Consider the following 18,698-nt stretch of genomic DNA (forward strand, 5'->3'; position numbering starts at 1 on the left):
ACAGATGCCGCGATCAGTTTTGAACGTGACATCTGAGGGGATAAATATCGGGGGCGTGATCACCGTTCCCCGTCATTGCGCCCGCTCTATGAATTGGAAAGTGATTAGTGATGAAGGAATTTGAAGCTTATCAAATTTCCTGTCAAAATTCGCCAAAAATGGTGAATCGAATTTTTTAAAACCTCTCTCATCATTATTCATAATGATCAGTGCAATGAGCAGATTGTTGAGCATGTTTTTCCATGCTGACTTTGGATGGCTGGTTTTATAGTTCATTCTCCAGCCTGTACCTTTTATACATGTAAGCAAATACTTTTCATTCAAAGTTTTCCTGTTCCTAACGAGATGACTAGGGTTGATCGAGCACCATAGTGCTCGGGGGCTCGGGCCGAACACATCGGGATGCTCGGGTGCTCTACCGAGCACCCAATTATAATTTAAGTCAATAGGAGAACCCGAGCATTAAACCAGGCACCTCCTGCTCTGAAGAGGGGAGGGTGCCTGATTCATAGAAAAAGGTCAGAAATTGATTAAAACACCACCGAAATGGTACGGGAACAGCACGGGGAGGATGTCTGGATGCATCTTGGCCTCCCAGGTCGCTGTTGGGAACGATGTTGTCCGAGTAGTACGCCACTTTTACAGACTGACAATAATAAGATAAAATCGATTTTAGAGGAAAAATTGTTAGGAAACATTCTTTCCTGTATATTTGCTTGTATAAAAAGTGCAAGTGCTGCCAAAAATTACAAGGAAGAGGCACTCCGATATAACCTGTACAGTACAGTATATCACATAAAGGAGGGCCTCATTCACATTGTGGTACAATTGTTCAGGTAGTGGGACTCCTAAAGCCTAAGTGAAAGCGCTGCCCAAAATTACAAGGAACCGGCACTCCAATACACCCTTTGTTACACATAAAGGAGTGCATCATACACACCCTTGAAAATGTATGATTGATGGCCATCTTAAGACACTAAAAAAAAATTCGTAGCAAGGGCCTGCTGATCTGCCCATCTAAAACATTTTGGGCGAGGGCTTTGGTTACTCTAGATAACCTGGGGCAGCTCGCACGTCCCCGTGACGGCAACGATCCATTCGGATGTCTGTACTATAAACTTTCGATGTTATTGTTAGCGCAAACCATGGTGACTATGGGTAACGGGGAATCGGGGTTTGATTCTGGAGAGGGAGCTTGAGAAACAGCTATGGCTACCACATCCAAGCAAGGCAGCATGCGCGCAAATTACCTATTAGGTATAATTAGGTGAGGGCCTGCAGGTGATATGACCCTGTAAAAGATTTTAGGCTCGGGCCTGCAGGTGAGCTGACCCTGTAAAAGATTGTAGGTGAAGGCCTGCTGGTGAGCTGACCCTATAAAAAAATATATTCGAGGGCCTGCTGGTGAGCTGACCCTGTAAAAGATTTTAGGTGCGGGCCTGCTGGTGAGCTGACCCTGTAAATTTTTTTAGGTGCGGGCCTGCTGGTGAGCTGACCATCTATAAGGTTGTAGGTGAGGGCCTGCAGGTGAGCTGACCCTCTAAAACATTATATGCGAGGGCCTTCAGGTGAGCTGACCCTGTAAAAGATTTGAGGTCCGGGCCTGCTGGTGAGCTGACCCTGTAAAAGATTTTAGGTGCGAGCCTGCTGAAGAGCTGACCCTCTAAAAGATTTTAGGTGCGGGCCTGTTGGTGAGCTGACCCTCTAAAAGGTTGAAGGTGAGGGCCTGCAGGTGAGCTGACCCTGTAAAATATTATATGCGAGGGCCTGCTGGTGAGATGACCCTGTAAAACATTATATGCAAAGGCCTGCTGGTGAGCTGACCCTGTAAAACATTATATGCAAGAGCTTGCTTGCTGTTGATTTGAGGTGCGGGCCTGCTGGTGAGCTGACCCTGTAAAAGATTTTAGGTGCAGGCCTGCTGGTGAGCTGACCCTGTGAAAGATTTTTGGTGAGGGCCTGCTGGTGAGCTGACCCTGTAAAAGATTTTTGGTGAGGGCCTGCTGGTGAGCTGACTCTCTAAAACATTATATGCGAGGGCCTTCAGGTGAGCTGACCCTGTAAAAGATTGTAGGCGAATGCCTGCTGGTGAGCTGACCTTGTAAAACATTATATGCGAGGGCCTGCTGGTGAGCTGACCCTGTAAAAAATTATATTCGAGGTCCTGCTGGTGAGCTGACCCTGTAAAAAATTATATGCGAGGTCCTGCTGGTGAGCTGACCCTGTAAAAGATTGTGGGTGAAGGCCTGCTGGTGAGCTGACCCTATAAAAATATATATTCGAGGGCCTGCTGGTGAGCTGACCCTGTAAAAGATTTTAGGTGCGGGCCTCCTGGTGAGCTGACCCTGTAAAAAAATTTAGGTGCGGGCCTGCTGGTGAGCTGACCATCTAAAAGCCGTAGTGCGCCAGTTCGTGCCACGTGACCAGCTTGGACACCTAGTAGTTGTAAGGCACTGAGGGATCATTGAGGACGCTGACACGGTCTGCTATGTACTCCTTCACCATCTTCCAAAACTTGTCCCTCCTTGTGACACTCGGCCGAGCATCAGGTTGAGGGTGCTGGCGGGGTGTCATGAAACTATCCCAGGCTTTGGAGAGTGTTACCCTGCCACTGTTGGAACTGCTGTGTGTTCCCGTTGTCTCCCCTCCTCGGTTGGCCAAGGAACTACGGACTCTGCCGCCAGCGTTGTCAGCTGAAATTTTTTTTTGCAATTTTTCAACAAGGATCTTCTGGTATTGCACCATTTTGCTCGTCCTCTCCACCAGAGGAATAAGAGATGAGAAGTTCTCTTTGTAGTGGGGGTCGAAAATGGTGAACAACCAGTAATCCGTGTTGTCTAAAATGCGTATAACATGTGGATCGCGGGAAAGGCAGCCTAACATGAAGTCAGCCATGCGTGCCAGACAACCAACAGGCAAGACTTCGCTGTCATCATCAGGAGGATCACTCTCAATCTCCTCATCATCTTTCTCCTCTTCTGCCCACCCACGCTGAACAGATGGAATTAAACTTCCATAGGTACTACTCTCTGTAACAGAGGCAACCGTCTCCTGCTCCTCCTCCTCCTCTTCATCATCCAATTCGCGCTGAGAAGACGAAATGAGGGGGGTCTGGCTATCACACTGTGTAATGTCTTCCCCCATTTCCACCTCTTCCACATGCAAAGCATTGTCCTTAATTGTGAGCAGCGAGCGTTTCAGTAGACACAGAAGTGGGATGGTTATGCTGATAATAACGTTATCGCCGCTCCCCATCTATGTTAAATCCTCAAAGTTTCTTAAAACCTCAAAGAGTTCAGACATCCATGCCCACTCCTCGCTTGTGAATAGCGGAAGCTGACTTGAAAGGCGACTACCATGTTGCAGCTGGTTTTCCACTACTGCCCTTTGCTGCTCACAAAGCTTGGCCAACATGTGGAATGTGGAGTTCCAGCACATGCTCACGTCGCACAACAGCCGGTGAGCTGGCAATTTCAAGCGCTGCTGCAGCGTTGATAGACCGGCAGAAAGTGACGATGACTTGTGGAAATGGGCACAAGGGATGTTTCTGAGCATGGGATGTTTCTGAGCTTGCCGAGCTCCAAAGCTGCCACCAAGTTACGGCCATTATCAGACACAACCATGCCTGGTTGTAGGTTGAGTCGCGAGAGCCACAGCTCAGTCTGGTCTCTTATCCCCTGCCAAAGCACTGCGGCGGTGTGCTGTTTGTCCCCTAAGAATATCAGCTTCAGCTTGGTTTGTTGCCGCTTCTCCACTGCAGTGCTTTACTGCTTCCAGCTACCGACTGATGACTGACTGGTGCTGCACGTGGATAAATCGGAGGTGGAAGTGGAGGAGGAGGGGGAGAAGAAGAAGTGGGGTTTGGAGCCACTAATGTGGGGGCTGGCGGAAACCCTGTTCGACGTAGGGCCCTCAATCCTTGGCGTCGGTAGTACCTGTGCCATCCAAGGGTACGACTCGCTCCCGGCCTCCACAACATTCACCTAGTGTGCCTTCAGGGAAATGTAGCATCCCTGGCCAATTGCACTTGTCCTGACCAACGGAGTTCCTGGGAAGGTCAACTAACCTCGGACACATGGACATGTGTGATGTTACGGGACACATGTTTGTTTAAGGCGGCATGGCACTCCTTGAAAAATAGTGGCGGCAGGGGACTGCGTAACACGGGATGGCCACCGACATCAGGCTGCGGAAGGCCTCAGTGTCCACAAGCCTAAATGGCAACATTTCCAGGGCCAGTAATTTGGAAAGCTGCACATTTAGTGCTATGGCCTAGGGGTGGGTGGCTGGGTATTTTTGCTTGCGTTCAAAGGCCTGGGGTAAGGACATTTGGATGCTGCACTGGGACACAGAAGTGGATGTGGTCGCTGATGGTGCTTGTGAAGGTCCAGGTGCAGGACGGGAGGCATCTGGGCCTGCGCCTTTGACAGGGGATAGGCCAGCACGTAACATAGGGGAAGAGGAGGCATTGGTGTGACCCGCAGACACAGCTTATGGACCCAGGCGTTCGTCCCACTTATTACAGTGCTTGAATGCCATGTGGCGGATCATGCTGGTGGTGGTGAGGTTACTAGTGTTCACGCCCCGGCTCATTTTTATATGGCACAGGTTGCAAACTACTATTCTTTTGTCATCCGCTCTTTCCTCGAAAAAGTGGCATACTGCGGAACATCTACCCCTTGGCAAGGGAAATTTCCACGAAGGGGTGCTCTGTGGAACAGTTGCAGGCCTGTTTGGTGTGGCCCGCCTTCTCCCTTTTGCCACCCCACTGCCTCTACCAGCCTGTTGCGGTGCTGCAGATCCCACCCCCTCTGTACTGCTGTCCTATCTCGGCTTTCCACCTTCCCAGGTTGGGTCAGGGACCTCATCGTCCACCACCTCCTCGTCCACTTCCTCACTCTGATCATCCTCCTGACCTAACCACAACCTCAGTGATTGACAACTGTGTCTCATCCTCTTCATCAACCTCTTGAGACAGTAATTGTGGTTGACTCATTGGCATCATCATCCACCTCATTAAACACTAATTGCCGTTTCCCACTGTCATGTTCTTGTGACTGTGGATGCTCAAGAGTTTGGGAATCAATGCACAAGATTTCATGTCCCTCTTCAAGTGTGATTGGCGAGAGGGCCAAATCAAGAAATGGCGATGAAAAGAGGTCCTCGGAATATCCGAATGTGGAATCACTTGTTTGGCCAGACTGTACATGGTGGGAGGAAGGAGGCTCAGGGGGAGGATTGTGTTGACCAGACTCCTGTATACTGAGACTGGACTTGGTGGAAGACAAGGCGGTGCTTAACTGACTGGAAGCATTATCTGCTGCAATCCAACCGACCACCTGGTCGCACTCATCTGACTTCAAGAGTGGTGTGCTGGGCCGCCCTGCAAACTGGGATATGAACCTAGGTATCGTGGATTATTGTTTTACTTGTGCTCTGGCAGCAGGCACAGTTTCTCGGTGCCCAGGGCCACAGTCTCTGCGTGCATCATCAGCATCACGTCCTTTACCGCTTTGCTTCTTCATTTTAAATGTGATATATGCTTGAAAGTACGTCACACGTACAGTAGTGTAGGATTTGAAAGTGTATGCGCAAAATTTTTTTGAAAGGTATTTGTGATTAGGAAACGTTATACAGGACAGCGAAAAAAATAGATTGTCCAGCTTCACCTCGCAGTGCGTGTTTTATTAGGAAACGTGCTTAAAAACCAAACATCAGGGTCATTTCATCAACATGTTTCGGATCAACATATATTACAGATCCTTCCTCATGCATTGAGGTTATACAGGACAGGTACCACAGGTAATGTCAATGTTCGCAGTGTCTTTGGAAAAAGGTACACCGGATGTCTCTGATATTTTAGGGATGCACACACTTTACACAGGAGATGTGGTGCGGATGATTTAACTGTCCGCATCGGCCTATTACACAGTATTTAGCGCAGGATGCAAATATATATTGCTGCTGTCACACACAATGGTCCTTAAAAGGACTTTTGGGTCTCTGAAAAAAAAATTGTATAAAAATCTTCCTATTACTCTCCCTACACTGTTTGTCACTTCCTATGCACAGCTCTCCCTAACACTGAGCAATTTAGCACAGGTTGCGTTACAAACATATATTGCTGCTGTCACACACAATAGTCCTTACAAGGACTTTTGGGTCTCTGAAACGTTTTTGCACAAAAAAAATATTCAATTACACTCCCTACACTCTCTGTCCCTTCCTATGCTCAGCTCTCCCTGACTACGAATGTGCTATATAGCACCCGATGACACGTTCTGGCCAGCCAATCACTGTAATGCTAGTAGCAAACATGGCTACTGACATTACAGTGAGGCAGTACCTACCTGCATGTTTATTGGTTGCGTAGCAGCCAAGAAACGTGCCGGAAGAAGACTCAAGCATGGCGCTCGAGCACATGCGGTACTCGGTCGAGTGCCGCCATGTGCCAAGCATCGAGATGCTCGAGCCGAACAGGTGTTTGGCCAAGCATGCTCGATCATCACTAGAGATGACTTTGTCAGGTGACGTCTAAGTAACCGAGTCCGGTTCTTGAGACAGTCTTCCAGTTAGTCAACAGACAAGACGCCGGTCGTTAATTCAGCGCTCAGTATTCAGTTATAGGATGGTTATTAAAAGAAATCCAACATTGGTCTGCTTCAAAGGTAATTTTCTTGCCACTATAGTCTGTGAGTGAGAAATTGCAAGCCATTAGAAGTTCGTGCCTGTCCTATCCACCCCCAGTAAAATGTATTTTAGATGTTATATAAACTAGTGGATTACGACCCATGCTGTATTCAATCATAGGCCTGTCAGGTGCAAAATATATGTAAAAAATAGAATAGTTGCCAAAAATTAAAAAGATTTTGCATGGTTCTATTTTACATAGCTAAAGAGCAGAAGGAAAGGAGTCCACAAAAGATTAGTGTACTCCGCAGTTTATTTTCTAGCTGTAATTAAATTTAATGGCTAATTCAATGCAAAATACTTAATTGGCTACATTAAAAGGTTGATATAATGCATGCTAGGTGCGCTCTCAAAAATGATACAGAGGAAGCAAAGTACTTAATGCTGTTTAAGTAATGTACTAGTAGTGACTCGTTGCAGCAAAAAAGACGCTATGAGATTCTTTGAAAAGGAAACCAATTTGAGTAATTGTGGAAATGGAATTTCAAAGTGCAGACAATGCGCAATAGGAGAAATGTCATAGCTGTCCACATGTAAATTTAATATGCACAAATAAATTGTATTCTTGCTTTTGGTTTATGTGCTGTGTTATAACTGGGGAAGAGGAGGATTGCTGGCATCTGGTGCATTTTGGTCCTGATTTTCCAAGGATTAGATGAGGTTTGAAAGGAGTTGGACAGTTAGAAGAGTCTTCAATAAAATGCTCACTGCAAAAGGTTAATTTTTCTGTAGTGCCTCCACAGGGGAAATGGAGAAGTACATGTTAATCACCAGAGTGAATGTTGTGTCCATCAGAGCAAGAGCATCTCTTTCTGGTTAAAAGATTAGGGTCCTGATTAGTGTTAAGCGAGTCAAAGTCCACAAAGTTGTGATTTTCTGCAAAGCTGAATTTCTTTGTGCTTCGTGGTAACAAATCAATTTTCCATGAATGGCGGTAAAAAATAAAAAAAAATCATACTTACCTCATCAGTTTGAGCACAAATAGCCATCCGCTGCCATCTTGATTGAAGATCCCATGCAAAATCCTGACATGATGACATCACATCACATTAGCTTCAACAAAATTCTGATTGGGGCTAGCGATATACTTGCTTCCACAAAATACTGATTAAGGGGTTTGATATACCTGCTTCAACAAAATACTGATTGAGGTCTGAGATATACCTGCTTCCACAAAATACTGATTGAGGGCTGTGATATACCTGCTTCCACAAAATACAGATTAAGGGGTTTGACGTACCTGCTTCCACAAAATTTTGATTAACCCCTTTGGGACACAGCCTTATTTCTCCTTAAGGATCAGGCCACCTTAAGGACCAATGGTGATAACTTTCAAACGCTTTGACTTATCCAGGCCATTCTGAGATTGTTTTTTCGTCACATATTGTACTTCATGACACTGTTCAATCAAGATGGCGGCAGCCGGGTAAGTATGATTTTATTTTTTTATTTTACACTGTATTATTACTGTCATATGCCGCGATCAGCTATGAACGAGACCGCTGAGGGGTACAATGAAGGGGGGTGGCGTAACCGCCTCTCCCTGTCGTTGCACCCTCTACTTACAAAGAAATTCTTTTGTGATGAAGTAATTAGTCACAAAGCTAATTTTCCAATACTTCACTCATCTCTAGTCCTGATAGAGTATTTGACAATTGCTTTTCAAATAACCCTTTAACCTCTTACTGCAGCTAGGCATAACTCTACATACAGAGGGCATTTACAGATTTACAGTTCAGTGGTCTGTGTAAACAAGCCTCAATATGGTAGTATAGGTTCCCTAGTATTTTTTATACCAATACTTCTTTATCTAGTGTACATTGTTGCGTTTTCTTTTCCATTTTGAATTCACTTATTCATTTCAATAAGACATTCTTGCTTTCATTTTAAAGCTCTTTGAATTGATATTACAATTGTAATATTAGAAATATCATAAAATCCTGAGGCATACATATTGATGAGCTCTATCATACAGAATAAAATAATCCATCAATATGCCAAATGTTGCCTGCTATTGGATATGACAAGGAGTGTAATTTATATCAGCCTACAAATCATCATGTTGCAGAGCTCTTCACTGTCGTGTTCAATGAGATGACACTGGCTACCAAAGCTGAACTGAGATTTTGAATCTCATAAAGGACACCATCTATATACTATTGGTATGTTCTTCATTAGAGATGGCCTTGCGGTTCGCCGGGGACATTTTGCGGCGAACTTTGCGCGTTTGAGATTTGCCGAACATGCGAACATATGGCGATGTCTGCCAGCACCATATTCTTTTGCATTGAGCTGAACTTTGACCCATGACACATCCATCAGGTGGGACAGGACAGCCAATTGACATGTTTCAACAAATGGACACACCGTCACCCTATAAAAGAACCCGATCTGGCAGCAATTATACATTCTGTGTTTTGCCAGTGTAGGGATAGGTTGCTTTGTAGAGCAGGGACAGGCTGTTAGGGACACAAAACGCTAGCTAATAGGGCCACAAAAGTCCTTTTAAGGACTGGTATAGATGTGCTATCGATAGGTGTAATATACTGAGGGGTGTGATATACTTATAATATACTTTCTAACAGAGAAAGTATATTATAGTGCATTTGTATTGTGCAGAAGATGTGTGCGGTTCTGCTATGATACCGCAGCTATATAGAAGGACAAACGCTATTGGAACAACTAATTCCAATGGGTGTGATATACCTGTTGACCCCAAAAAAATGATTAAAGGGTGTGATATACTTATTTCCACAAAAAACTGATTAAGGGGTTTGATATACCTGCTTCCACCAAATATTTATTGAGGCCTGCGATATACCTGCTTCCACAAAATACTAATTAGGGGTATGATATACCTGTTTCCACCAAATATTGATTGAGCTAGCGTTATACTTGCTTCCACAAAATACTGATTAAGGGGTTTGATATACCTGCTTCAGCAAAATATTGATTGAGGTCTGAGATATACCTGCTTCCACAAAATACTGATTAAGGGGTTTGATATACCTGCTTCCACCAAATATTGATTGAGGCCTGCGATATACCTGCTTCCACAAAGTACTAATTAGGGGCATGATATACCTGTTTCCACCAAATATTGATTGAGGCTAGCGATATACCTGCTTCCACAAAATACTGATTAAGGGGTTTGATATACCTGCTTCAACAAAATACTGATTGAGGTCTGAGATATACCTGCTTCCACAAAATACTGATTGAGGGCTGTGATATACCTGCTTCCACAAAATACAGATTAAGGGGTTTGATGTACCTGCTTCCACAAAATTTTGATTAACCCCTTTGGGACACAGCCTTATTTCACCTTAAGGACCAGGCCACCTTAAGGACCAGTGGTGATAACTTTAAAACGCTTTGACTTATCCAGGCCATTCTGAGATTGTTTTTTCGTCACATATTTTACTTCATGACACTGTTAAAATGAAGTAAAAAATAATAATTTTTATTTATAAAAAAATACAAAATTTACCAATTTTTTTAAAAAAATTGCAAATTTTCAAGTTTCAATTTCTCTACTTCTATAATACATAGTAATACCTCCAAAAATAGTTATTACTTTACATTCCCCATATGTCTACTTCATGTTTGGATGATTTTGGGAATGATATTTTATTTTTTGGGGATGTTACAAGGCTTAGAAGTTTAGAAGCAAATTTTCAAAAACCCAATTTTTAGGGACCAGTTCAGGTCTGAAGTCACTTTGCGAGGCTTACATAATAGAAACCACCCAAAAATGACCCCATTGTAGAAATTACACCCCTCAAGGTATTCAAAACTGATTTTACAAACTTTGTTAACCCTTTATGTGTTGCACAAGAATTAATGGAAAATAGAGATACAATTTCAAAATCTTACTTTTTTGGAAGATTTTCCATTTTAATTTTTTTTCAGTTACAAATCAAGGGTTAACAACCAAACAAAACTCAATATTTATGGCGCTGATTCTGTAGTTTACAGTAACACCCTATGTGTGGTCGTAAACCGCTGTACGGGCACACGGCAGGGCGCAGAAGGAAAGGAATGCCATACGGTTTTTGAAAGGCAGGTTTTGCTGGACTGTTTTTTTTTTACACCATGTCCCATTTGAAGCCCCCCTGATGCACCCCTAGAGTAGAAACTCCATGAAAGTGACCCCATTTAAGAAAGTACCCCCTCAAGGTATTGAAGACTGATTTTACAAACTTTGTTAACCCTTTAGGTGTTCCTCAAGAATTAATGGAAAATAGAGATACAATTTCAAAATTTAACCTTTTTGGCAGATTTTCCATTTTAATATTATTTTACTTTTACAAAGCAAGGGATAACAGCCAAACAAAACTCAATATTTATGGTCCTGATTCTGTAATTTACAGAAACACCCTATATGTGGTCGTAAACTACTGTATGGGCACACGGCAGGGCGCAAAAGGAAAAGAATGCCATACGGTTTTTGGAAGGCAGATATTGCTGGACTGTTTTTTTTGACACCATGTCCCATTTGAAGCAACCCTAGAGTAGAAACTCCATAAAAGTGACCCCATCTAAGAAAATACACCCCTCAAAGTATTCAAAAAAGATTTTACAAACGTAGTTAACCCTTTAGGTGTTCCACAAGAGTTATTGACAAATGGAGATGAAATATCAGAATTTCAATTTTTGGGCAAATTTTCCATTTTAATCGTTTTTTTCAGTAACAAAGCAAGGGTTAACAGCCAAACAAAACTCAATATTTATGGCCCTGATTCTGTAATTTACAGAAACACCCCATATGTGGTTGTAAACTGCTGTTAGTACTAGTTTACGGTACATATGATTTTTGGTTGCTCTATATTACACTTTTTGTGAGGCAAGGTAACAAGAAATAGTTGTTTTGGCACAGTTTTTATTTTTTGTTATTTACAACATTCATCTGACAGATTAGATCATGTGATATTTTTATAGAACAGGTTGTCACGGATGCGGCGATACCTAATATGTATTCTTATTTTTATTTATGTAAGTTTTACACAATGATTTCTTTTTTGAAATCATGTTTTAGTGTTTCTATAGTCTGAGAGCCATAGTTTTTTCAGTTTTTGGGCGATTATCTTGGGAAGGGTATGATTTTTGCGGGATGAGATGACGGTTTTATTGGCACTACTTTGGGGTGCGTGTGACTTTTTGATTGCTTGCTATTACACTTTTTGTGATGTAAGGTGACAAAAAATGGCTTTTTGTACACCGTTTTTATTTTTATTTTTATTTTTTTACGGTGGTCACCTGAGGGGTTAGGTCATGTGATATTTTTATAGAGCAAGTTATTACGGATGCTGCGATACCTAATATGTATACTTTTTTTATTTATGTAAGTTTTACACAATGATTTCATTTTTGAAGCCAAAAAAATCATGTTTTAGTGTTTCCATAGTCTGAGAGCCATAATTTTTTCTGTTTTTGGGCTATTACCTTGGGTAGGGTAGGATTTTTGCGGGATGAGATGACGGTTTGATTGGAACTATTTTGGGGTGCGTGTGACTTTTTGATCGCTTGCTATTACACTTTTTTTGATGTAAGGTGACAAAAAATGGTTTATTTATCACAGTTTTTATTTTAAATATTTTACGGTGTTCACCTGAGGGGTTAGGTCATGTGTAGGGATGAGCGAACCCAAACTGTATAGTTCGGGTTCGTACCGAATTTTGGGGTGTTCCGTGACACGGACCCGAACCCGAACATTTTCGTAAAAGTCCGGGTTCGGTGTTCGGCAGTTTCTTGGCACTTTTTGAAAGGCTGCAAAGCAGCCAATCAACAAGCGTCTTACTACTTGCCCCAAGAGGCCATCACAGCCTTGCCTACTATTGGCATGGCTGTGATTGGCCAGTGCAGCATGTGACTCAACCTCTATATAAGCTTGGGTCACGTAGCGCTGCACGTCACTCTGCTGATTCAAGCATTGGGAAAGGTTGCTGCTGCGACGTTAGGGCGAGATTAGGATAATTAACTCCTCCAAAAGACTTGATTCAGTGATCGATCTCCAGCTGTGGATCATTGAAGTGCTGATATTGAATTGCTCACTTTTTTTAGGCTGCCCAGAGCGTTTTTATATCACTTTTTTCTGGGGTGATCGGCAGCCATCTTGTGGCTTGTGGTGCGCCAGCACAAGCTACCACCAAGTGCATTTAACCATCAATAGTGTGGTTATTTTTTGCTATATACTACATCAGGTGCAGGCTGAGCCTGTGTCACCCAAGTGCATTTAACCATCAATAGTGTGGTTATTTTTTGGCCATATACTACATCAGGGGCAAGTTGAGCCTGTCACCCAGCGCCTAAAAAATAGCCCTGACATTTATATTCCTCCAAATCAGTACTGTTTTAGCTGGTCAAGTTATTTGTAGTGACCGTAAAAGCACAGTTTTTGTTCTGGGTTGAAAAACTATTCCCAAATTTGCCATTTTCAAAATTGTGGTGAACAGGAACAATGAGGAAAACATCTAGTAAGGGACGTGGACGCGGACGTGGACATGGTCGTGGTGGTGTTAGTGGACCCTCTGGTGCTGGGAGAGGACGTGGCCGTTCTGCCACAGCCACACGTCCTAGTGTACCAACTACCTCAGGTCCCAGTAGCCGCCAGAATTTACAGGGATATTTGGTGGGGCCCAATGCCGTTCTAAGGATGGTAAGGCCTGAGCAGGTACAGGCATTAGTCAATTGCGTGGCCGACAGTGCATCCAGCACGTTCACATTATCTCCCACCCAGTTTTCTGCAGAAAGCACACAGATGGCGCATGAAAACCAAGCCCATCAGTCTGTCACATCACCCCCATGCATATCAGGGAAACTGTCTGAGCCTCAAGTTATGCAGCAGTCTCTTATGCTGTTTGAAGACTCTGCTGCCAGGGTTTCCCAAGGGCATCCACCTAGCCCTTCCCCAGGGGTGGAAGAGATAGAATGCACTAACGCACAACCACTTATTTTTCCTGATGATGAGGACATGGGAATACCACCTCAGCACGTCTCTGATGATGACGAAACACAGGTGCCAACTGCTGCGTCTTTCTGCAGTGTGCAGACTGAACAGGAGGTCAGGGATCAAGACTGGGTGGAAGACGATGCAGGGGACGATGAGGTCCTAGACCCCACATGGAATGAAGGTCGTGCCACTGACTTTCACAGTTCGGAGGAAGAGGCAGTGGTGAGACCGAGCCAACAGCGTAGCAAAAGAGGGAGCAGTGGGAAAAATCAGAACACCCGCCGCCAAGAGACTCCGCCTGCTACTGACCGCCGCCATCTGGGACCGAGCACCCCAAAGGCAGCTTCAAGGAGTTCCCTGGCATGGCACTTCTTCAAACAATGTGCTGACGACAAGACCCGAGTGGTATGCACGCTGTGCCATCAGAGCCTGAAGCGAGGCATTAACGTTCTGAATTTTAGCACAACCTGCATGACCAGGCACCTGCATGCAAAGCATGAACTGCAGTGGAGTAAACACCTTAAAAACAAGGAAGTCACTCAGGCTCCCCCTGCTACCTCTTCTGCTGCTGCCGCCTCGGCCTCTTCTGCTGCTGCCGCCGCCTCGGCCTCTTCCTCCGCCTCTGGAGGAACATTGGCACCTGCCGCCCAGCAAACATGGGATGTACCACCAACACCACCACCTGCGTCACCAAGCATCTCAACCATGTCACACGGCAGCTTTCAGCTCTCCATCTCACAAACATTTGAGAGAAAGCGTAAATTCCCACCTAGCCACCCTCGATCCCTGGCCCTGAATGCCAGCATTTCTAAACTACTGGCCTATGAAATGCTGTCATTTAGGCTGGTGGACACACACAGCTTCAAACAGCTCATGTCGCTTGCTGTCCCACAGTATGTTGTTCCCAGCCGCCACTACTTCTCCAAGAGAGCCGTGCCTTCCCTGCACAACCAAGTGTCGGATAAAATCAAGTGTGCACTGCGCAACGCCATCTGTGGCAAGGTCCACCTAACCACAGATACGTGGACCAGTAAGCACGGCCAGGGACGCTATATCTCCCTAACTGCACACTGGGTAAATGTAGTGGCGGCTGGGCCCCAGACGGAGAGCTGTTTGGCACACGTCCTTCTGCCGCCAAGGATCGCAGGGCATCATTCTTTGCTCCCTGTTGCCTCCTCTTCCTACTTGGCTTCCTCCTCCTCCTCTTCTACCACCTCCTCATCCGGTCAGCGACAGACCTTCACCACCAACTTCCGCACAGCCAGGGGTAAACTTTAGCAGGCCGTTCTGAAACGGATGTGTTTGGGGGACAGGCCCCACACCGCGCAGGAGTTGTGGCGGGGTATAGAACAACAGACCGACGAGTGGTTGCTGCCAGTGAGCTTCAAGCCCGGCCTGGTGGTGTGCGATAATGGCCGAAATCTCGTTGCAGCTCTGGGACTAGCCAGTTTGACGCACATCCCTTGCCTGGCGCATGTGCTGAATTTGGTGGTGCAGAAATTAATTCACAACTACCCCGACATGTCAGAGCTGCTGCATAAAGTGCGGGCCTTCTGTGCGTGCTTCCGGCGTTCTCATCCTGCCGCCGCTCGGCTGTCTGCTCTACAGCGTAACTTCGGCCTTGCCGCTCACCGCCTCATAAGAGACGTGCCCACCAGGTAGAACTCCACCTTGCACATGCTGGAGAGACTGTGCGAGCAGCAGCAGGCTATAGTGGAGTTTCAGCTGCAGCACGCACGGGTGAGTTGAACTGCAGAACAGCACCACTTCACTACCAATGACTGGGCCTCCATGCGAGACCTGTGTGCCCTGTTGCGCTGTTTCGAGTACTCCACCAACATGGCCAGTGGCGATGACGCCGTTATCAGCGTTACAATACCACTTCAATGTCTCCTTGAGAAAACACTTAAAGCGATGATGGAAGAGGAGGTGGCCCAGGAGGAAGAGGGGTCATTTTTAGCACTTTCAGGCCAGTCTCTTCGAAGTGACTCAGAGGGAGGTTTTTTGCAACACCAGAGGCCAGGTACAAATGTGGCTGTCATGGCCCATGAACAGGTAGGAACAAGAGTTAGGGACCACTCATGAGACGACCTTGACGCGGTGAGTGGCTTACTATGCTTTGGCCAAAATATAAACCAATGTCTCATCCAGCATGGAGGGCAGAGTGCTGGATGTAGTGTGCGATCACATTTGCATTTTCCGTTTATATATGTATTTCGCCATAGTGATCTGCACCTACAGGCAGGTTGTGCTGACCCAACCCCTTATTTTTTTCCAGGTACAAATGTGGCCAGACAGGGCCCACTACTGGAGGATGAGGAGTACGAGGAGGACGAAGAGGTGGAGGAGGATGAGGATGAAGCATGTTCACAGCGGGGTGGCACCCAAAGCAGCTCGGGACCATCACTGGTGCGTGGCTGGGGGGAAACACAGGACGATGACGATACGCCTCCCACAGAGGACAGCTTGTCCTTACCTCTGGGCAGCCTGGCACACATGAGCGACTACATGCTGCAGTGCCTGTGCAACGACAGCAGAGTTGCCCACATTTTAACGTGTGCAGACTACTGGGTTGCCACCCTGCTGGATCCCCGGTACAAAGACAATGTGCCCACCTTACTTCCTACACTGGAGCGTGATAGGAAGATGCGCGAGTACAAGCGCACGTTGGTAGACGCGCTACTGAGAGCATTCCCAAATGTCACAGGGGAACCAGTGGAAGCCCAAGGTGAAGGCAGAGGAGGAGCAAGAGGTCGCCAACGCGGCTGTGTCACGGCCAGCTCCTCTGAGGGCAGGGTTAGCATGGCAGAGATGTGGAAAAGTTTTGTCACCACGCCACAGCTAACTGCACCACCACCTGATACGGAACGTGTTAGCAGGAGGCAACATTTCACTAACATGGTGGAACAGTACCTGTGCACACCCCTCCACGTACTGACTGATGGTTCGGCCCCATTCAACTTCTGGGTCTCCAAATTGTCCACGTGGCCAAAACTAGTCTTTTATGCCTTGGAGGTGCTGGCCTGCCCGGCGGCCAGCGTTTTGTCTGAACGTGTATTCAGCACAGCAGGGGGCTTCATTACAGACAAACGCAGCCGCCTGTCTACAGCCAATGTGGACAAGCTGACGTTCATAAAAATGAACCAGGCATGGATCCCACAGGACCTGTCCATCCCTTGTGCAGATTAGACATTAACTACCTCCCCTTAACAATATATTATTGTACTCCAGGGCACTTCCTCATTCAATCCTATTTTTATTTTCATTTTACCATTATATTGCTGGGCAACCCAAAGTTGAATGAACCTCTCCTCTGTCTGGGTGCCGGGGCCTAAATATGTGACAGTGGCCTGTTCCAGTGGTGGGTGACGTGAAGCCTGATTCTCTGCTATGGCATGAAGACTGATTATGTGCTGACATGAAGCCAGATTCTCTGTTACGGGACCTCTCTCCTCTGTCTGGGTGCCGGGGCCTAAATATGTGACAGTGGCCTGTTCCAGTGGTGGGTGACGTGAAGCCTGATTCTCTGCTATGACATGAAGACTGATTCTGTGCTGCCATGAAGCCAGATTCTCTGTTACGGGACCTCTCTCCTCTGTCTGGGTGCCGGGGCCTAAATATGTGACAGTGGCCTGTTCCAGTGGTGGGTGACGTGAAGCATGATTCTCTGCTATGACATAAAGACGGATTCTCTGCTGACATGAAGCCTATATCTCTGTTATGGGACCTCTTTCCTCTGTCTGGGCCTAAAAATTTCTGACAGTGGCCTGTTCCAGTGGTAGGTGACGTGAAGCCTGATTCTCTGCTATGACATGAAGACTGATTCTCTGCTGACATGAAGCCTGAATCTCTGTTACGGGACCTCTCTCCTCTGCCTGGGTGCCTGGGCCTAAATATGTGACAGTGGCCTGTTCCAGTGGTGGTTGACGTGAAGCCTGATTCTCTGCTATGACATGAAGACTGATTCTCTGCTGACATGAAGCCTGAATCTCTGTTATGGGACCTCTCTCCTCTGCCTGGGTGCCTGGGCCTAAATATGTGACAGTGGCCTGTTCCAGTGGTGGGTGACGTGAAGCCTGATTCTCTGCTATGACATGAAGACTGATTCTCTGCTGACATGAAGCCTGAATCTCTGTTATGGGACCTCTCTCCTCTGCCTGGGTGCCTGGGCCTAAATATGTGACAGTGGCCTGTTCCAGTGGTGGGTGACGTGAAGCCTGATTCTCTGCTATGACATGAAGACTGATTCTCTGCTGACATGAAGCCTGAATCTCTGTTATGGGTCCTCTCTCCTCTGCCTGGGTGCCTGGGCCTAAATATGTGACAGTGGCAAGTTCCAGTGGTGGGTGACGTGAAGCCTGATTCTCTGCTATGACATGAAGACTGATTCTCTGCTGACATGAAGCCTGAATCTCTGTTATGGGCCTCTCTCCTCTGCCTGGGTGCCTGGGCCTAAATATGTGACAGTGGCCTGTTCCAGTGGTGGGTGACGTGAAGCCTGATTCTCTGCTATGACATGAAGACTGATTCTCTGCTGACATGAAGCCTGAATCTCTGTTATGGGACCTCTCTCCTCTGCCTGGGTGCCTGGGCCTAAATGTGTGACAGTGGCCTGTTCCAGTGGTGGGTGACGTGAAGCCTGATTCTCTGCTATGACATGAAGACTGATTCTCTGCTGACATGAAGCCTGAATCTCTGTTATGGGACCTCTCTCCTCTGCCTGGGTGCCTGGGCCTAAATATGTGACAGTGGCCTTTTCCAGTGGTGGGTGATGTGAAGCCTGATTCTCTGCTATGACATGAAGACTGATTCTCTGCTGACATGAAGCCTGAATCTCTGTTATGGGGCCTCTCTTCTCTGCCTGGGCCTAAATATGTGACAGTGGCCTGTTCCAGTGGTGGGTGACGTGAAGCCTGATTCTCTGCTATGACATGAAGACTGATTCTCTGCTGACATGAACCCTGAATCTCTGTTATGGGACCTCTCTCCTCTGCCTGGGTGCCTGGGCCTAAATATGTGACAGTGGCCTGTTCCAGTGGTGGGTGACGTGAAGCCT

The sequence above is a fragment of the Bufo bufo genome, chromosome 3, assembly GCF_905171765.1.
Source record: "Bufo bufo chromosome 3, aBufBuf1.1, whole genome shotgun sequence".
Lineage (NCBI taxonomy): Eukaryota > Metazoa > Chordata > Amphibia > Anura > Bufonidae > Bufo > Bufo bufo.